Source organism: Corvus brachyrhynchos, unplaced genomic scaffold, assembly GCF_000691975.1.
Source record: "Corvus brachyrhynchos isolate BGI_N302 unplaced genomic scaffold, ASM69197v1 scaffold848, whole genome shotgun sequence".
NCBI lineage: Eukaryota > Metazoa > Chordata > Aves > Passeriformes > Corvidae > Corvus > Corvus brachyrhynchos.
The window spans coordinates 249,135-271,582 of NW_008239444.1; positions in this window are offsets into that span (position 1 = coordinate 249,135).

A 22,448-nucleotide genomic window follows, 5' to 3' on the forward strand; every position below is an offset into this window, starting at 1 on the left:
GTTGGGAAAGGGGGAAAGGGGCAGTGGCCCCGGCCCGGCCCAGCGGGGCCGGGAGGCTCGGAGCCCCCCCACCTTCCAGCAGGCGAGCTCCGACCAAAGGGGAAGTCCCGCCTTTCTGTGCGGTTTAAGTATGTAAATTGTGAGAAGCGTAATTGGTCTTAAAGACTGTCCATCAACTCAGGGTCAACCCAATACATTCACTTACAGTTTTCTTTGTCTTAATTTTTTCATTATCCCATTATTATTTTCAGATATTAATTACTACTTATATAGTCTTTATTGCACCACAAATAACAGCCAGATGCTCAGTTAACCTTGGAAGGAGCCTCAGCAGATCAGACAAGCAGGACATATGAATAGATATTGTTGTTTCCCACTCACTTAGGCATCACCTGGTCCCCAGGCTCCCGGTTATCTCAGAGACAACTTGGCTGGAGAACCATGCAGGCATTTATTTTCCCCCTAACTCAGGGATCATGGTTCTCCTTCCAGCCTAATTATGTTCCTATAAACCACAATTAGTTTTTCCTGTTTACCAATTAGCCTGGAGGATTTGCTGAATGTATTTTGACACTCAACCACAAGGTACTTTCTGAAAGTGCAAATTATGAGCTAAGAATTCATTTGTAATACAGTGGAATCTAAATAAAGAATGAATACTTAGTAATTTATTCATGTGGCAACATCAACTACACAGAGTAATTCTTGTAAAAATCAATACAGTCTTATTTCCTGGCAATGACATGTGGATTTAAAAACAAACCCAAACATACAAAGTACATTTACAAATAATCTAACTCTTTAAAAAAAATTCTTTTTAATGCAGACAACTCATATTATCTCGTCTAAATGGTTTTGTGTGATATTCCTTGTCCCAAATTTTATTAGTGAATATAAATGCTGAGTGTAGTATTTCCTTTCAGCTGGTTCATTGTTGTTATCTAGATGTAAAGAACATGAACATAATGAAAAACTCTTCCCACAAGCTCCCTTGAGGGGCAGTAGGAAAATCCTTCTTGCATCATATTTAAGGAAAAATCTGATGATTTTGTAATGTACAGCAATCAACAGCTGGTGAGTTTGATTAAGTATTGAAGCTGAGGCATTTAATCAATCCTGATAACCATTCATGGGAGGCACATTGAGGTTCAGGCATTTAATCAATCCCGATGGCCATTAATGGCAAGAACTATATACCACAAAGCTATAAAGATTAGGGCTATTATACAAAAATTGCGTCTCAGGAAAGAGAAAAGGAAAAATATTTCCCATTCTCTCATAGGATAGGCCCTGTTAAAGTTCTTTGGATTTTCCAAAGAGATAATCAGTGCTTTAGCCCATCTTTGACATCCATCTACTCTGGATGTCGATAATGTGGTCATGTGAACAATCTCTACAATACCCAATTTAGCCATTTTGGAAGTAAAATGAGAGAGAGAGACATTGGAGCTACCAATAAAGAGCAAAGAGAGGATGGAAAATTATCTCATTCCAAAGAACTAATGAGGTCCTTTGAGATGTTGTGGCCAGCAGAGCCATCCAGCCAGGTATTCCTGCATCACTGTCATCACCACTCAGTCAGAAACTGCATTCCCAAGGGGCCTGGCAGAGTTGGCATCTGACACTGTGTGGGGAAAAAAAGATTAAAATTCTGTTTCTGCTGCATAGCTTTTTACACACACGCTCCCTCCCAAAAAAACCCAAACCCAGAGAAAATTATTCTTATTTCCCACCCAAATCACTCCTAGAAAGAACAGCATCCACCAGATTTTGGAATTTTAGTCTATTGAGAGTATATATGAGTTTTTATCAAGTGTTGCATTATAAGTAGGAGCTTTCCAGCTGCTTCTGCAGAGCAAAAGCTGCAGTCAATAAGTTTTGCAAAATTTTTGGTGCATAAAGGAAAACCAAAAAGCCTTTCAAATTAAATAAACTGATATTTAAACCTGAATACAGTGAGTCTCCAAAATACTGATCTCTCTTTTTTTAATAATCTACATTGTGAAAAAAATCCTGCCATTGATGAAGGCACCATTGATACTTACGCAAGTCTTTCCATAAAACTTTAGTCAGGGGTGGACAGATCTTCAGGGGCAGAATTATTGTTGTTAAACAACTAAGAATACTTTAGGGTCACACAATCTTATTCAGAAAGGAGATAGCCAAATGTTTTCTCAAAGAGAACAGGCCGGGTCATACCCCAATTAAATGAGGTTTAAGAGCTTGTCCTGAGATAATTGTTCATTACATCCTGACCTTGCTAAAGGAATAGTCCTGCTCCTTGTTGGGTTAAATATCTGTTTACCTGCCTTGGCTGTTCAGTTTTCAGCTTGAGAATGTGCAATGTCTCTGTGTAAGTACTTGCATAAATGAGAAATGTACCTAATCACTGCCAGTGCATCTCCCCTTTCCCTGCCACTCCCTTTCTGCTGCTGACAGTTTTCATGGAAAAAGCATTCCAACAAAATCCAAAGCAGTGGCAGCAATGGATTCACAGCCTCCTATCACTATGATTATCCTAATTACAGTGTTTAACCACCGTAATATTACCTGTTAAACACACAAAAATTCATTTTTCCACAATGGATGTTCTTCACATGTATAATTCCAGCACTGTATGTGCAACAGAAATGTAATAAAATTGTCATGTATGAGTGAGTTTTACAAGGTGCAGTTCCAAGAGCTGTTAATTTAAAGCCATTCTCAGTATATTTAAATTTTACAGCCAGTGTTATCAGTGGTGTCACTGTAACAATTTATATTGCTTTTCTATTACTTTTGTATTTTCCTATGCAAGGCAGGGAGGATTCTATTAATAAATGAGAAGACACAGGAAAGTGTTTCACCTTCTCAGAGAGTGGGAGTTACCTCCTCTCCACAGCTCTCTATTGGAGTAGTTCAGTGACCCCAATAAATAATGTTAATAATTGGGTCCTCCAATTTACTATCAGAGAATTTGCATACACTTCCCTTTCAGTTGTCCCTCTCTCTGGGAAGCAGAAATCATAGAACAATTTTAAAAGAAATATTAATAACTGGAAGACAAGTAATTATATATAGTTGTTGGATTTGTTTGCTTTGTATTATTTTTTACTGATGGGCAAATCCAAAGCATGACTATTAAAAAATATATAAAGTAAAAATTATTAAAAGCAGGACTACAGCTCAGCAATTATAGCCTCTTGTATCCACCAGTCACCAAGACCTAAAGAAGTCCTTCAGAATTAATTTAGCTTTTGCTCAGACACTGCAGGAGATTTGCCCGTGTCAAGAGGACATTTCAGTGCATAATCACACGAGCCTGCAAAACTGCCTCAGGTTTCCCAGGTACCATGCACATTCAAGCCAGTTGTGAGGGGAAAAGCATTTCTCTTTTTAAGATACAACAGGATGGAGGCAATCTGGAGGTTTTGTCTTTTCTATAGATCTGATGACAGATCCCTCTCAAACCAGCAATCGAAAAAGAAATCATTAAATTATTAGAGGACAAAGTTGCCAACCTGAAGGTTGATTTGAAAGTTCTGTTTTTAAGATAAATGGTGTAAATCAGGCTATTGGGTGTTCTAGCATGGAGTATCGTGTTCTGAACAATGTAATTTTCCTTCTCAAAGTGAATAAAAATGTCAAGGGCCTCACATTTGAGGCGGGAAAATGGACATTACAAAGCATTGAGAAAAGCTCTGGCACACCAGCTACCTTGAAAGGAAATTCATACAGAATACACAAAATTGGGAATAGACACAAGTACGGGAACCAGCTGAATTTCATGGCAGCATTATACTGGTCTGAGGTTCTTTAATGAAAAAAGGAAAGTTTGGGAGATGAAGGTGTCATTATTGAAGAGAGTGCAAGAAACTGCAAACTTGAAAGTGAATGAATAGGACTGCAGGGAAGAAAAGAAGAAAGAATCCAAACCAATTGAGCTATTTCAGGGAACACTCCAACATTCCTTTAGTGAGGTAACAAAGGGACCTTTGAAAGTACTGTGTTGTGCACTGTAACCAGCCTAAGTGGGAACAATATCAGTTAAAATAGAAGCTCATCATTTTAGCAAGAATAGAATGCAACAATAGAATTATTAAAAAGAAATTGTCTGTTTCGAAATATTTGAGTGCATAGACAACAGGAAATGAAATGCTGATGGATGTGCTGATGGTGCCTGCTGTGGTATGTGGGAAGGATCACCAAGGTCCTGAATGTGTGGGAATTCAGAAAACCCACCAGACGTTTAGATGTGTCAGCAATTACATCAACAACTTTGCAAATAAGACCTTAAAGGAGAAGAAAGAAAGTGAGAAAATAAATAAATATTGAAGCAAAAGATTTTCTATATATTAGTTCTTTCTTAAGAAAATTTCCTAGTGAGAATAATTAAATATGGCTGGAAGAAATATAAGCATAAAATGAAGGTGAAATATGTCATTTCTAGCCTCAGATCAATGTCATTTGATGCAACCTTAATCATTAAATCACAAGAGGAATCCAATTTTTACTGAATTAAAATACTGGACTAATAACAGGTTTGATTCTATAGAGAAAAATACTCCATGTTCATCAGCTTAGTGTGTATTGTTGAACTGTGCATTGACTAACCTGGCTGATATCAACTATTATTTTATCTTCCCATCTCCTTCATGGGAGAAAAGAGCTCAGATTATCACTCCAAAGACTTCAAATTCTGCCAGCCTGAGCAGAGGTCAGAGCTAAAATGTGTAAGTGCCTCCAGGTTTCCCTTCATTCTCCACTAAATCCACTTCTGCAAAAAGGTTTCATTTTCTCAGTACAATTTAGGGTAATGCTTAAAGTCCTACAGTGCAGAATGTGCTGTGCTGGACAGATGACATCCTCTTAAGGAGCTCATTTTATATTTTAAAAACTTTTACATATCTTTGTTACGTACTTGACTACATAGACAACTGGACTTAAAAAGACAAGCAGTAAAAACTTGTCAGGTTTTGTAATTACTGAGAACAAATAACGATCTTCTATATTATGGATTTGAGCATTTTTTGTTTTAAATTTCCTTTGAGAAACATGCCAACTGACAAAATCCAGAAAATTGAACATGATCCACTTATACCATCCTCTTACAATGTTTTAAAGTGACAGAAATAAAGTCACTGCACCTAGAAAAGACCTGAATCTTTGACAATTATTCACATAATACTGTGGAGTTAAAGGAGAAAATGAGAAAGAAGAAATTTATTGTCACTGTCCTATGAATTCACAGTCTGTACATCACCCAGAATACCTGGCAAGCCCTTATGACTTCTTTGAAGGGAATTCTAATGACATAATCATTTCAGCAAAAGAAGTGTAGTGACACTGAGACAGAAAAATAATTACTCTCATTACAAAAAGATATAGAAAACTGCATTCATTTCACAGGGAAGTAGAAAAAAACCCCAACAATTGAGACACATTGAAATAATTCCTGTGAAAGTGACAGGTATTTCAAAACTAAGCAACAAAAAATGTCAGTAGGAGACTACATCACTCCAGGGCAAGGATCTGCAAATGAATGTAGATCAATAGTAATTTATGCATATCACAATTAAAAAAAAAAGTAGAAAAGTAGTCTGAAATGTGGAATCTCTGCACATGCACACCATCAACTCAACTTTCTTGGAGCACAAAGGAAAAGTGATCAAAGGATTTCTTCTAAATAAAACCAACTACAACTGTTCAGAATAGAAGAACTGTAACAAAAGTTGCAAAGGGATGAGGCAAGAGGAAGTGAGAGCAACCACACAGATTAATAACTATAGAAAACCTCAGGTTACTCAGTTCTGTTGCTGGTGAAAAAACATTGCTGTTTGTCTTACAACCTGTTCTATAAATCTGCACTTAGTTGCAGCATCTCTCCCCATGTGGCCCCTGTTAGTGTTAATTGTGTGCACCCCACACCCAGCAGCTCAGAGAGGCCAAACTGCTCACGGCATCCTTGACACTGCTTGGAGTGGCACATTTTTGAAAGGCTCTGCCACCCTTTGCATATGTAACAGAAACCAATATTTTTTGGGTTTGGAAGTTTGGGTTTTTGGTTTTTGCGGGTTTTTTATGTTTGTTGGTGTTTGGGGTTTTTGTTGGTTTTTGGGGGTTTTTTTGTTGATTTAGTTGGGGTTTCTTTGTTTGTTTGGGGTTTGGTTTTTTGAGTTTGGGGGTTTTTTTTGTTTAGTTGTTTTTTGGTTTTGAGTTGTTTTTGGTGGTGGTTGTTGTTGTTTTGAGGGGTTTTGTTGGATTTTTTTGGTTGTTTTTTTTTTAGAAAACGGGCTTTGCCAGTCAAACGAAATTTCGTACTGGATGCGAGACATGAATACATTTTGTAGCAGAATGAAGGGTTTGCCTTGTCAAAGCCCAGCTAACATTATCAAGAGCCATTTTTATGAAATGATTTATCCTACAGACACTTTGCCAATGTATTGCTCATTCCCAATCCCTATTTATCTGTTAAAAATCCACACTCTTTTCAGTGAATGGTAAGTTAAAAAATAAAAGTCTTTAATGTAGAAAAATGCATCAAGGGTTCCTGACAGTGTTTCTACCAGAGATGAAAGCCTTTTATTTTACTTCCCTACAGCTGAATATCCCACAGATTTCAACTTCCTACATGCCAAATATCCCCATGTCTCTTTGGAATCAGTGGTGGAAACTGAGTGTAACATGTACAAAGGAGACAGATAAAGTCACAGGTGGTGTCCCCCAACTGTGGAATTTGTTTGCTTTCACAGATGATGCTGGTGTTTCTAGAAATTGATTTATTCCCCACTTCTCCTGTATTACTCTGTTTTTGAAATTTTTAAAAAAAACAGAATATCAGAGCATTTCTGACTTCGGCAATTATTTCATAAATATTTTAAAAATTTTAATATACAGTCAAATGCCTTCATAATGTGCCAAGTTTGCCTAAAATTTAGGAGTTATAGAACTAAAATATCCAAATCAATATCCAGAAGGTCTTTAAACCAAATTAACTTATGTAGGAGCAGTTAATCCTTGGTGTCAAGCCCTGCTGCCTTTTTATTTTTCTCCCCTTAAGTAATTTAAAAGATAATTTCCCTGAGGATTTAAAAGCCCTGAGATGTGCTATATACAGTGGCATCAGCTCTGTTTGGGAAGAAGGACACAATTTACATGTCTTTAAAATAAATTGCCAGAGAATGTAATGCAGCCTTCCTGGGTACTTTGATTATAGCACAACCTACTTATTATCAAGAAAATGTCAAATTCAGATGCTAATTCTGGAAGGAAAAAAATCTTATAGACTGATTCACGAAAATTATATCATAATACACAAAGAAAGAGCAGCAAAACTAAGATGATAAATCTGAGCTTGCGAGTATCTGTAATTAAAATGAGAGTGCACATATAAGCAAATTCTTGCAGGTGATGCTCACCTCTGGCAGATCCACCTGCCCCAAGTTCAGCTGTCACTGCTGTTCCTCTGTGGCGATGAGCCTGCTCATCCTTAATCCCTAGAATTTACTGCTGAAAGTAGTTTTATCAAATAACATGATTGGGGGTGCTGAAGAAAATGGAAAGATATTTTCAAACATTAACTGAAAAATACATATTCTTATGCTTCATCCTCTGATTTGCCTGCACTCTCCTGAGCAGCCATCCTCTTCATATTAGCATCTCCAGACTAAATCTTCCATGTTATTTTTAAAAGCCATGGCTCCCCAAACAGACTTGAGCCAAAAACAAGTAACTGGTCTTGGATTTAAATCCCTGCATGAGTTCTCTTGCGTTTATGGACACATTGGAGTAGCTGTACCTGCATCTCACAACACAACTGGTTTATCCCATAGGGTGGAAGGTGTCTGTTCCAGATGTAAGACTCATATCCAGCTTTTTCACCATGAGCAGAGTCAGGGAAAACAGCACTGGAACCCACAGATCTCATGGCTTTCAGACCAAAATATCACATCTCTGAGCTGGTTTTGCTCTAGAACTGAAAAACCCCAATAACTTAAATTCAATAAAAAAGGTGAAAGAAGTGACACTAACCATATATGTTTGCACCTGACATAAATCTCAAAAACTTGCAATGTTCTCAATTTTATAGTGCTGGAGAAGACAGCATTTTGACATATTTAGGTATTTAGGTATTTATAACCCTGCTGCAAGGGAGAATTAAAAAAAAAAAAAATCACCATTCTGGACTTACAGAGGAAAGACAAGTATTTATAAAGAAGAATTACCTTATTTAAAATTCAATGTGCTAAATACTTCAGCACAGTGTGTTGTTTAGCAGAACCTGCAGTTCCCGAAGAAAAAGACCAATGTCTAATCGAAGTTGCCCACCTGGAAAATTGTGGTGCTTGTTCAATGTTATCAGAATAGGCTCATTTACTAGAGAGGCATTGTACAAAAAATAGTCTTGTGTATAAAACATTCTCCTGATTATAGGATTACTCCTGTAAGCAGCCATTCATTTTAGAGCATCATATGCTTCTTAAAGCACTGTGTTATTTTACAGGAATGGCAGTGAGCACTGCACCCTAATCACAGAGGTCCTTGGGATAACCACAGCTCAAATTCCAGGGCAGTTGACTAAGCTCCATCTCTTAATACCTGGAATTCAAAGGTGTTATGTACAAGGGGAAGCTCAAGAAGATTTTAAAATTCCAGCTGTTAACTGGGGTCCAATTCACTGTCTCTGCAGTGTCCATTGCATCTGTCCAGAGATACTCTCCCTGGGATTCCCATGCCTTTGTCCTGAGGGTAGGGCTGGCTGCAGCTCAGAATCTGCCTACTCACCACGCAGCTCCTTGCAAATCCCAAAAAAATCCTAATGGAGCCAACGTCCTGCAGCAGCTGAGCAGGAGGGGATGGAGGCAGTTATAAAGGGAAACAAAGAGGGTTAATAACTGTCAGGTCCCTGCAGAGTCATTAGCCAGCAATAACAACCAAACAAGGCACTGTCCTTTGCCTGCTCAGCCCTGCCTGAGCACACAAGGCAGCAATCACCCAGAGTGTGACACTGAGCAAATTAAATCCCCCATTTGTGCCTGCAGAGGAATGAAAACCCACTCTTCCTCACACCAACGTCCAATCACTACATGACTTATGCTCCTTCCCCAAGGAAGGGAATCAGTCAGGAATCCTTAGTGCACCAGTGCAGTCTTTATTCACAGATGCCTCTCTCTCTATTTAATGAGTATGAAATAACTGAAGGAACAAGGAATTAGTTGAGGGAGTGAGCACTGTTAGGCAATCAGACAAGGCTCTTGAAACCAGACATCCTATATCCTTAGCCAAACACAGTAAAGAGAGTATTCATGTCATCTGTTTGTTGGGCAGAAATAGGACAGATTAAGTACAATTTCATTTTAGAAGGGACTTATTTCACCAATAGCATGAAAAGCAAACAGAAAATGAAAATTAATAACAGCACAGTTTGCTCTCCCATATGATTTTCCATCTCATTATTTCACATGGCACTATAAATGATGTCAGATTGCTCGCCTGCAAGTAATAAGCCATTGAATAGAATCTTAGCAGATAGCTAACAAGATGCACTTCTCTAATAGACTTCATTGTTGGAGTGATTAACAAGATCCAGCTTCTCTTCTTGATATGAAATGTGTCCAAGTTGTTCCAAGCATCGTATGAACATTTTCCCCATGAATTCTTTTGTGCAGTGAGAGCAAATTTGGAAGATGAAATTCATAGTCTGTTTTGGGAGAGGGAACATATGTATGAATGTCCTCATGAATCTCAAGGTGAAGTGAATTTTCAGCTTTTTTTATGACACATTTTTGTCATTGTTATCATCAGTGATGGCTGGAGCTGACATTCTTATTAATAACTTTTCGAAATAATTCAAGAAACTTGGTGAGGAAAGAGTAAGTTAAACAGGCTGGTATTCAGTCTCACTGGACAAATCTCTCAGAATTGCAAAATTCTGATGACACAACAAATGTCTGCTCACATTTTCCAAACTTTTACTCTAACACAGGCTGTTTCTGATGATGATCCCTCACACAGAAAAATCAAGAGAAACAGCTCAAGTGTGCTGGATGCAAAAAGGGAAAGACCAGAATAAACCAGAATCCAAGGAGGCACAGAAATATGTAAAAAAGCTGAAGGAACTGGCATAATAAGTGGAACAAAACCAGAATTTTAGCATGAGCTAGTAACTACAGTTTTCCAAAAGCATTTTTATCTGCTGCCAAAGGTAGGGAAGTCTAAAACTGGGACTCTGGCTATGGTGAAAGAGGCCCAAGAGCAGTTCCTGACTAACTGGCTCTGCATTTGAGAGCGATGCTGCCATGGTAAGGATTGATTCAAATGTACCCTCTGTTTCAGGGACTTCATAATTTATGACAAGATGCAGTAGCTTGATCCCAGACAAACAAGTGTGGACAAATATGGATTCATGGGTTTGATAATTAGTGCAGTTTCAGTTGTACACCAGAATGGTGGGAGGTGCACAGGTGTGCAAGTTTTCTCCAGTCTTTTCATCCTGGAGTTTACCAAGGAATGCTGCTATTCCAGATTTGAATTTTAAACTTAGTTTCTCTTTCCTTTGACATCCAGTTTGAAGCATAATTTTTCATTGTCATCCTGAGAAGTGACAGAAATCAAGTCAAAATAGTGGCCAGTAGACACAGTAAATTGTGACTGGGGAGTAATTAACTTGTCTGTAATTAAACATGGTATCTGGCAAGAAAGTGTGACATAGCTAAAGAGTGGAAAAATTCACATTTAGCATAATTATTGATGAACACTTCACGTGGAATTTATTATTAAGGCATATACAGCAAGGAAGTGGATCATCCCATGTTTTGAACATCCTCACCCTAAATAAATGATTTCTTCACTCAGACCATTGCTCTACAGAAGGTCCTCTGAGTTCCCCAATCACTCAGTGATTGCCTTACCAAATGTCCATTGCACCCACACCTGCAGATTTCTTTAAGTCACCACTAAAATTGGTATTTCTTGTGATCTCTGATGGAACTTCTAAATCACTGAGGGATGCTACTACAGTTTGCAAGAAACAGAACCAACATTACATTTTAGAGATCTCTGGGTCAGAAGGTAGCACCAAGCCTTACCCCAGCCTAGCTCATACAGTGGATGCTTCCAGAGATGAAAAACGTAGAGGTAACATATATTACTGTGTCAGAATTTTAAAATCAGAGTCTCATTCATAGCCCGCCTTTAGTTGGTTTTATTCACACATGAACACCAAGTAATCTAATATCAAATACTACCTGCAAATTGCAAAATTGAGCTTCCTTTAGAGCGGTAGAGACTTGCCACAAGTGTTCCTAGATTTGTGCTTTGCACTGTGTTTCTGCTGAGGCAAAATAAGAACAACATTACCTGATTTAAATGAATCCTACAGTTATTTAGTACTAATGCAAATATCTGTGCTTTTAGTTACACAGGTCTTAACGAAGCACAGGCAAAATAAGGACACTGGTGGTTTAATATCTGTAGATACTGACAGAACCTGTCAGCATAAATACAATGTGCAACGACTGTCAAAATGCAAACAGTGGAAAAAGCCCTTAAGAATGGCTTATCACCATTGCTGACCTCCCTGGGAATACTGCTGTGCCAAGAGCTTCCAATAGACTGAAATGCAGAGATATAATTGGCTCTATAAAAGCTGAGCTTAGGGCTGCAGAAAAAAATTGTTGTTTAGATGCTAATTGATCCTATAAAAATACATGGAGGAGTGAATTGTGTCATTAAATTTCTACAGTTGGTTTTTTTGAGCTCCATGCTAAGTTTAAAAAATAAAAATAAAAGGAGTTGAGCATACAGTGGATTATTAGAAACAATTTCTCCTTTTCATAATGAAAAAATAAATATCTTGCTGCCCTGCCATTCCAGGCCAGTGGGGCTTTGTGATAACTCCTCTTGGGCTCACACTGCAAACACCCAATAAGGCTGCTAAGCCATAACATGAGCTTTCAGCAACCTCACAGGAAAACCTAATAGGGTGTATTGTTGGGTCTAATTCCAGATTTGAATATAGATGCATTCAGCTTTCTGCATTTAGGCACATTACAAATAGAGGCAATACCAATACCTGGAAAATAAATTCCTCTGTGCTGCTCTGGGAATATTTTGACTTTTGCTCCTCGGGCACAGACATGGTGCTGCTCCCTGGGCTCACAGGAAAGTTAATAATGTATTGAATGACATACAAGAAATGAATCACTGTTGTGCATTTCTGTGCTTTCAGACCTGTTTGTTCTGCAAAGATTTTTGTTCTAATATTTATAAGGTTCCACAGTAAAATATGTTTTACAGGGGAGCATTTAGAAAATATCAGACTTCTGTGAGTAAATCATCATTTCAGAAATTACTTAAATATATAAGCAATCTGTTCATTTTAGGCTCACAGCAATTTCTTAGGCTAATTACCCATTATTTTAAAAGAGACAAAACCAAAGGCCCTTTTCAGGGTTGGATGGGTCACTGAGCAACCTGGTCTAGTGGAAGGTGTCCCAGCCCATGGCAAGGGTTGAAACAAGAAGATCTTTAAGGTCCCTTCCAACCCAAACCATTCTATAATTCTGCAGTAAAGGGTTTCTACTTCTCCTTCCTTTCTTTTCTAATTTTTTCACCCACAAAACTTCATAAAATAAATCTGGAAATACCATTTAATGTGTTTGGTTTTATTTGGTTTAGAGCAGTGGCAAGGCACTAGCATCAACACTATTTTTGTATATGTATATGTTTTGTATTAGACTCAAACAGGCAAAATTCCTGATCCTATCAGCTGAACCAGTAAATCATCCCTGGACAGAATTCCAGATGTAAAGGGGCAAGGACCTGATTCATGCCTAAAGTTGAATGTCTGAAGGAGTCCCAGCATGATCAGATGGATCTGTGACATGGGTAACTCACAGCGGGGCTGGGCAGAATTGCCACCTACAATTGAGGAGGTTGACAAAGCTCAGCTCTGGGTCCAGCAGCTCCCAGTTCCCACTAATCCTGTTACAAGATTAAAACCATCCACAAACTGGTCCCAGACTGCTTGTGGCTCCCAATACATCCGGGGTGCTGCAATCCATGCCTTTTAATTCCAGTAGCAACTAGGCCATGGTGGGCATTTCATCCTATATAACTAAGCACAACTCCAGGGCATGGTTAGGCCCCAGGTAGTAAGTCTTTCTCTTGCCACCACCAGATACCACAGTGTGATATGGTTGGGGTTGGAAGGGACCTTAAAGTCCAGCTCAGCCCACCCCATCCCATGGGTAGGGACACCTTCCACTATCCCAGGGTGCTCCAAGCCCCAACCAACCTGGCCTTGGGCACTTCTAGCGATCCAGGGGCAGCCACAGCTTCTCTGGCCAATCTGTGCCAGGGCCTCCCCACCCTCACAGGGAACAATTTCTTCCCAATATCCCATCTAACCCTGCCCTCTGTCAGTGGGAAGCCATTCCCCTTCATCCTGACACTCCAAGCCCTTGCAAAGAGTCTCTCCCCATCTTGTAGCTCCTTCCGATACTGAAAGGCCAAAATTAGGTCACCGCAAAGCCATCTCTTTTCCAGGCTGAACAATCCCAATTCTCTCAGCCTTTCCTCATATGAGAGGTGCTCCATCCCTCCAATCAACTTGAGTTATATATCCCAAGTTGTTGTTTTCCACGAAGAAAACATACCTTCCCATTTGCACTACAGCTCCTTCAATAATAAATATTCATACATGGTGGTGCATTTTAGCAAGGAAGTATACTGGCACTGTGATTAAAAACATGGAATTTTCTGCATGTTGAGCAAAGAGCTTAATGCCTTGATTTAGAAATATGCATCTAGTTAAATCCAGGCTTATGGGTCTTCCTTGTACTGATGGATTTGAGTATGTGCTTAAGTGCTTTTCTGAAGCAGAGCTTAACAGATGAAAAACCTTTTGAAACAAGAAGACTGAAAATCAGAAAGCCCTGAAAGATGGCTATTTAAATCTTCATGTAATCCTATTTGCTCAAATATTTACAAGATTCCTTTTCTGTCAACAGACAAAGATATCATTATTTAATAACTGTAGAGAACAGGTTAAACAGATAAATGAGAGGACCAGGGAAAATTAATTTTGTAAATTCCATGTGCTTGCAGATCCTTTTTCCCCCCTCGCTACTTGACCCTAGAAGCCACTACTAGGTAGTCTCAGACTGTTGTACACCTCCACATGTCTCAGTAGGAATAAATACCTATTCACATAATGACAACTCATTCAAGCTGATCTATCAGAACAGGAGACAGAGAATACAGGAGAAAAAGAAGCTGTTATTTAAAAATCAAAACTATGCTGCCAAAGGGTATGAAAAGACCAAACACTTCACAGAGCTTCTGTGACAACTTAACTTATCTGAGTAAATGATACAGCAATTTAGAATAAAGCTGGAAAGAATGTGATGCGTGGAATTAATGAAGTGTATGACAGGGAGGGAATCTGAGGTAAAAACCTCAGTTGCTAATGCATTTACAAAGTTAGAAATGCACAAAACAATATTTCATCCATCCAGGTATCATTAAGAGTGGAAAAAAAAGAAAAAAGATATTTGGACAGGTTTACAGTAACTACCTGTCATTTCAGAACTAAATAAACTCCTTCACTTAGGTAAGCAAAACCCATATGCGGAATGGGACCATCACCTGAGAGTGACCTACGAGGCTGAGGAAAAAAATACCTCAGATATGTTATTACTGACATAACTGATCACTGCTCAAGAAATGCACAGGTCTGGGAGGGCAACCTGAGCACTGAGGAGGAGAACGAAGGATTTTGGCAGAGCTCAACAGCAGATATTGCCACAGTAAGTGCTCATTGAAAACATTTCAGGAGGAATAAAGCTGGAGATATATTTAATGATAATATCCCAGCTCTCTATTCCCTCTAACTCCCAGACATCTGCTGATATCTATTATGGTATTTACATTTATCAGTCTTGGCCTTGTTACGGGTCCTACCAGAATGTAACACTGGAAATTAGTCTACTGCAACAAAAAATCTTGCTCTGAGGGCTGATGAGTACACACTGATATCTCATCAAATTCCACTGATATGCTTGAAGCCCAGCATATGCTAAACTCCATTGCCGGAGCAATGTCAGAAATCCATGACTTCAGGATAAAAAAATAAATAAATAGGGGACAAAGCAGCTAAAGGGGAAATGATAAAAAGAAATTTCCTTACAAAGGAGTGCAGCTGTGTTACTGAAGTCCAGGGCTGGGTGATTATGACTCCTGTCAACAGATTACATGACTGAGTTTTAATCAAGTCCCACTCCAAGGGCATAGCAGCACTGTGTTCACAGCCAGACAAATTCTACCTACCTGACACCAACAGCATTTCAAGAAAACAGACACTGGATTTCCCTAGTTTGAAGCGTTTCCTCATTTCTGTGTTAGGAGAAGGTAACACTGCTAATTCTAGAAGGACCAATTGCGCTCATGGTATCCACAGCCCACATCCATTCACTTTAAAATAAATGGTGACATTTATATGTATTTTCATAGGAGTCATTCCTGATGCCAAGAAGGATGCAAGTTTTCATCTGTACATTTCATTAGATATTTTCAAATTTAGGAGACTCGTACAATGGCTAAATGATTAATGTATTTCCCCAGCAAAGTCCTGCATTCATTATCAGTTTATTATCAGCTAGAAAGACAGAAAATAGGACCATATTTGCAGAAGTGAGAACCTATATTCCAGTGTGGAACTGCTGGAGACCATAAGCACTCTCAGCATTTACAAAATGAAGCCCTTGATGTTTAAACACTGACATCCTCTTTGTGATGTCAAATGGGTATCTTTGCCTTTTGTGAAGGCCAGGATCCAAAAAGAGAATGCAAAAAGGGTATTTATCACAAGGAGTGGGAGACAAGGAAAAGGGGACAGCAAGAAAATATGCAACCCGAGGGAAGGAAATGAAAGAATATACATATGTGCTGCATTAATAAAAGACTTCAGAAAAAAAATCCATCCTAGAAAATAGTAGGCAATGACACACTAAAGCCACTGAATAGGTTTAGATAAAAAGCTTTAAAGATAATAAAAATAGTTTATTCAAGAAATAAAAAAGAATGAGAAGGGGGACAAAGGGAAAAAGAATTCACATTTTTAGCACAACGGACAATGGGAAAACGATTCAGAGCTCAGCTATACATAATTACATCTTGTTACCTTCTATACAGCAGAAAAATATTTCAGGTCATTGTGTACGAATTTATAGAGAAACTAATGTTTCAGAAGTTTGGAGATTTAAATATTTGAAAATATTACTGTATGTAAACCACACCAACTTTACATGGCTGTAAGTATTCAATATACAAGAATAGAAAAAAATCCTACTTGATTCCAGCTGAAACCAAAGCCATTCACCCAAAGTGTGTCATGTAAGAGTGAAGAAGTGATCCCTCAGAATAAATTCACAGACAGACATGCATAAAAGGGTGAAAAATTATATCTGAGAGTATATCTTGTGTAGGAAAACCTTCTATATGCTCCTGGGATGTCCCATAACAGAAGAATCACACTATTTCTACAGCACCAAAACAAAGAAAATGCGTATTAAAAAAGCTATATCAGAGTCTTTGTTCAGAAGTGGAAAAGCAGCACACACACTCGAGACAAAACAATGACCCAAACTGTGAAGTAATAGAACATATTCTTTTACCTCTCTTCTTATGGCAATCAACCACAATGTGAGAGTTTGTTATGGCAGACACCAAATAACTGTGTGTCCTTCTCCACAGAAAGGGCAAGGCTGGAGTGTGCCATCCCATATGGTTTCAACCATATGATGTAGCTGAGGCTGTTTTAGTGTTTGATTGATTATTTCAGCTAAGCCCAAGGCAACACAAGGGCCTCTGAACTCATGGACGAGTCATAGTTGAGTCCTTGCCACCGGACACACATTTTGTGATGTAACACAGACTGAGCCAAAAGGAGAAAGGCAAAGCTCTTTGTCTGCTTGTTCCAACCTCCAGTTTTTTACTGGTGTGCCATGCCCTGTGTTCCAAAAGAGGAGAACAAGGAATATTATGGTAGCTGAGCAAAACAAGAAACAAAAACTGTCCCTACCCCAGAGCGCTGGGAAGGGAAGGATGGAAGCTGTTTCAACAGAGTGCAGTAGGTTACAGAGAGAGAAATCCGAGAGTGTGGGGTGCTCTCTGCAGCCAGCAGGCTCTGTGCAATGAGTGCTCACAATTACTCTGAAAGGTGAAGTTTGACATCATGCATCCAGCTCAGCAATTTCCCTGTATGCAGCTCTGCCTCATACAGGGAGCCCACGAGTTCATTGACTGTAAACCTCTTGCAGAGAAAGGTTTCAAAAATGAGTTATGCATCCTGACTAAAAGAAAAACACTCCATGGAGAATCAGTCTTCATACAGCAACTGAAGACTTCACACTTATTTCAAAATATCAACCCAAGAACAATATCCAGTGTTGTCAAGCCTTCAGTCATGTTTGAGTAGAAGAAACAATTGTTGGTGTGTGGCATTTGGTGTAATTTCATGCTCTAAAATGGAACAGTCAGTCCTTACATTATTACAGTGGTAATATTTTTTAGGTAATCGCCACAGAAACCAGAGAATCCAATGTTTCCTTTCAAATATAGGGAATTATCTTGGATCTAGCACCAAGATTTCAATTTAGAGAAAAAAAAGAAGTGCTTAAAGAGACACTAAATATAATGCAGGTGTTATTTCAAATGTGACATCCACTCCAGATATTTTAAAAGCATGTCACTTTCTGCAGTGATCTGCAAGCTTCCCTGTTACAGTGCAGATACTGTAACGCGTATCAAACAACGAGGCCCGTGGAAAAGAAATATAAATGGACCGATTCTTGATGGATGTTTCAGAGATGTTTATTTCTCCAGCCACATGGCCGGGATCTGCTGAGGAACTGTTCCAGTCACGGGACCCGAGGGTCCTTGCCCGCGCAGGGGAACACAAACCAACCAATGGGGAATGAGGCTGACCAGGGGCAGGGAAACCCCGTGTCTCCCACCCGGGGCCCCTCTCCCAGGGCTCCATGGCAGGGGGGGAAGGGACCCCGACACTTCCCTTCATTAGAAATGGGAAGATATCATACGAAAAAATATCCTGGACTAATGTCACTTTTGGAGCCAGTCCTTGGAGAAGAAGTATGATGCAGTGATTTCAGCCTGCATCTAGAAAACCTGCTTTCAATGAACTGCTGCTGTTGGAACCCTGGGTTTAGAGAATTTAGGTTTCTGGGATATAATAATATATACATGTATAACACAGTACAGAGGATTTTGGGTGTGGATTTGTCCTTCTTCTTTTCTCCTCCTGCTTCACCAATCTGAGTGCTCTGGTATTGGGTCAAAAAACCCACACTGCAGATCATGTATAGTTAGTAATTGGATTATAAGTAAAAACATATTACTTAGCATTTCATAATTGGTTGATTTGGACCTTAAAAGGCCTTGAAAGTTACAACTCGGGGCCATTTTCCACCTTGTTAACTTGGAGGCACACTCTGTGCAGCTGTGCTATAGATAAGGAAAATAATAAACATCTAAGTCCGAAGAACAACCTAGCATCTTCTGCCTTTTAATCCAAATTCTGAGTAAAAGAACTCGCGATTCAGAGGCAAAATGAAAATAGAGAAATTAACTATTGGAGCCCCGTGTGAGGACTCACACTTTGGACTCCCTGAGGAAAACGAGAGGAAAAAGAAGAAAAAGCAGCTTAGAGCTGGAAGAGAGAAAAGAAGAAAAGGCAGCTTAGAGCTGGAAAAGGTAGAAGAACATTCCCTGGGGAAAAAAAGAAAAAGGATCTTGGACCCTAGCGGCTGGTGAAAGGAACCAGGACCAGACTTCTGAACAGTTACGGAACAAAGGGAACTGAGGAAGGTTTCTGACGGCAAAGTCAGGTATGATTCATATGCTTCAGGGTTAATCCTAGAGTCATAATGGGAAATGTTATGCCAAAATCGCAGAGAGACGCTTTTAATAAGTTAATAAGCAGCCTCCTGTGGAAATGGTCCAGCTGCACAGCTTCTTCCCATTTGCAGAGCTGTATATAAAGTAATAGTAAGCAAAAATCAGATAGAACAACGCAGCGAGGTGCCGCCGGCTTCTCCCGGCGACACGGCTGGCGTGCAGCCTATGCTGCCTGCACAGGAGGGGGAGGGGACCCTGTCTCCTTCTCAGGCTCAGGCAGCAGGAGCTATAATTCTAGCGAAACAGAAGGAATCTGTAATAGATCCCTAGCCAGTTGAGATGTGTGCCCTTGCAGCAGGCACAATAAAAGAGAAACAACCAACTTCTGAGAGAATGGAGGGAAACAGTTCCGCTGCTTCTCTCGGAGAAGAGGCAAATTTGGCAGATACCAGGGGCTCAAGCGAGGGGAGCGTGGGTTTGTCCCTAGCCAGTCCACAAACAGCGGAACAGACCGATCCGGGGTGGCAGGAGGTAACAGAACAACAGGAGCGACCCCAGACAAGAGAAACAAAAGCAGGGCACGATGTCGGAATGGCAGTTTCAAACACTGAACCAGAAATAACAAGCTGTAACTCCCTACTGCCCATCGCTGTGGCACGAGGTCCCTCTCTGTGGGTTTGTCCCTAGCTGGTCCACAAACAGCGGAACAGACCGATCCGGGGTGGCAGGAGGTAACAGAACAACAGGAGCGACCCCAGACAAGAGAAACAAAAGCAGGGCACGATGTCGGAATGGCAGTTTCAAACACTGAACCAGAAATAACAAGCTGTAACTCCCTACTGCCCATCGCTGTGGCACGAGGTCCCTCTCAGTCACCTGCTTTTGTGCAGGGTCCTGATAGGTCTCTCACCATGGCGGCAAGCCCCGCGGCTTCCTGGTTAAATCCCAGCATGGCACAGGCTAGTGTATTTCCTGGAGACTTGCTCCAAAACTTTTTAATACAGCTACAAAGCTGCGTACAGGACGTGTGCTTCCTGCAAAATGGCAGCACACAGCTCACTTCCCCTGTACAACAAAGTGGCGGCACCCTAGTCATTTCCATAAACAATGCCTACCGACTTCCACCTGCGCCATCTTGGGACCAACAAGTTGCTCGTCCTCCAGCTACAGCGCCACCCGTGGCCACGTCTATTATTGCACTCTCAAATATATGTAATAAACAGACACAGAGTCGACCCGATTTCTGCGCTAGGGAAGAAAGCGCGAATGCAGCTTTGAAGCCAGAAGGAAAAACATCTTTACAGGGCATAAATCTACAAAATGCACAATCTACACATTGCAAATAGAGAATTAGTCACATTTTCTCATAATTTAGGAGTATTTTCAAGCAATAATCCAAATAATTCTTCAGAAGATATGCCTAACTTTACCAACTGGGCAGACAAGCCTAAGAAGATACAACACCACCAACAAGATACAACAACATCAAGCCACAGGAGATACAACTTAGAACCTGTGTCAGCAATCTACAGGATCTACAGCAGCTCTTGGGAGAATTTGATTGAATCAGGCCAATTTTGGGGATCACCAGTGACGAACTTGCTCCAGTTTTTGACTTGCGAAGAGGAGACTGTGACATCACATCTCCCAGGACTCTTACTCCTGAGGCTCAAAAGGCTTTTGACAGAGCGGCAAACAGATATCACCAAGTACTCATTTTTTGGAAAATATAAAGATATCCATCTGCCAGTGGATACATTTTCCAATGCAGTTTTTGCCTCCTTGCACACAGGACAAACAGCAAAACATGCACTTCAGCATTTTTCTGCAAGCATTTGCATCATTAGGTGTGCCTCAAGAAATAAAAACAGACAATGGTCCAGCTTATATAGCAAAAGAGCCACATAAATTCTTAATGAATTGGGGTGTACGTGACTCCTTCAGTATTCCTCATTCTCCTACAGGGCAAGGGGAGGCAGAGGCTATGCCTCAAATGCACTTGAATAAAGCGCTATACGTTTTACATTTTTTAAACAGCTCTTTTGCAGAACCAAATCCGCTAATAATCAGACATTTTTTTAACAGCACACATGCAAAACTCAAGGGAAAATCCTTTAGTTCTAATTAGAAATCCAGAGATAGGACAAATTGAAGGTCCATTTCCTTTAATAACCAGGCGCAAAGGGTTTGCTTGTGTTTCTACAGGTACAGGACCCAGGTGGCTTCCTGCGAAGAGCGTGAAGCCATACCACGCGCAGAAACACGTTGACAGCCCCACAAGTAAAGAAGAAAGTACACAGACATGAACTATGCAGAGACTAAAACTCATACCTGCAATCTCTTGTTTTTATTGCTAAAACTGTGAACTTTGGGTTTTATGTCAATAAAAAGAGTGTGAAAAAAGAGAATGTCGTAAAGCTCTTTTGGCAAATAATCCTTCCTTTCTTATTTTAAAGAAGGCACGAAGTACCTTTGTGCCTCATCATTAGGTGATGTTTGAACAAGATTGAAAAATATAAAAGAATATTCTTAAAAATTCGTTTAAAAATTAAAATTTAAGAAAAGAATATTTTGCCAAAGGATAGCTTTAAAGAAACATGAAGTTTAATCCGATGTTAAGTTTGTTTTTTGCTTAGTTTGTTTTGTCTGCTTTTAGTGGTGTAGCTTTGCCAGTTAGTCAACCTAAGACCAATGTTTGGGTGACCTTAGCCAATGCCTCAGGCTTGGATACCATTTGTTTGACTTATTCAAGTCCAGAAAAGCCATTTTCAACCTGCTTAGTCTGTTTACTGGTAGACAGTTGGCCGATACCAAAAAATGTCTCTTCAATTCTTTCATGATTCCTCATGAATCCTACAGAGGAATGGGGTGTCTGGACTAAATTTCTCCCTAAGACACCCTATGAACCTTAAGAATTGGAAATCCTTGGCTCAGTAAAAATGGATTTTTGCATAATATTTAATTCTCCTGAGTCAAAACAGAATAAAAACAAAATCACAGATGTCACTCCAAATCATGCATTGTACGAAAATGCGACATCTTGGTACAATTTCACCTCAGTCTCATAATCTGAAGGTCATGAGTTCGATCCTCACACATTCTCCTTTTTTTTGGAATGTGTTGCAGGAATCTTTCTGACCACTCTAAGTCAGTCTTTGCTGATATCAAAGAACTGCAAATAGGTCTTTCAAAATTAAGAGAAGAAAATGAGTCCGGTTAGTTTAATGATCTGTTTGGTAACTAGCAAATTACTAAATTGATCAAAGGTCTCATAAAAATGGGAGGTCTAAATGTAATTGTTATCCTTCTCATTTTCCTCCTTGAGCCGTGTTTGTTCTCCTTTCTGCAAAGGGCCCTGCAGAGGACCACAAACGCTGCATTTCTGGTTGAAAAACAATTAGAAGAAGGTTTAACCAAACTCAAAGTTGAAAGAGGATCATGGCTGGATGATCTGTTTGATTGGTTGAGCCTCACTCTATTGTGGAGAGAGCTTCTGAAATTGGGCATATATGTTTTGATTGTCATTATAGTCATCATGGTACTTATACCTT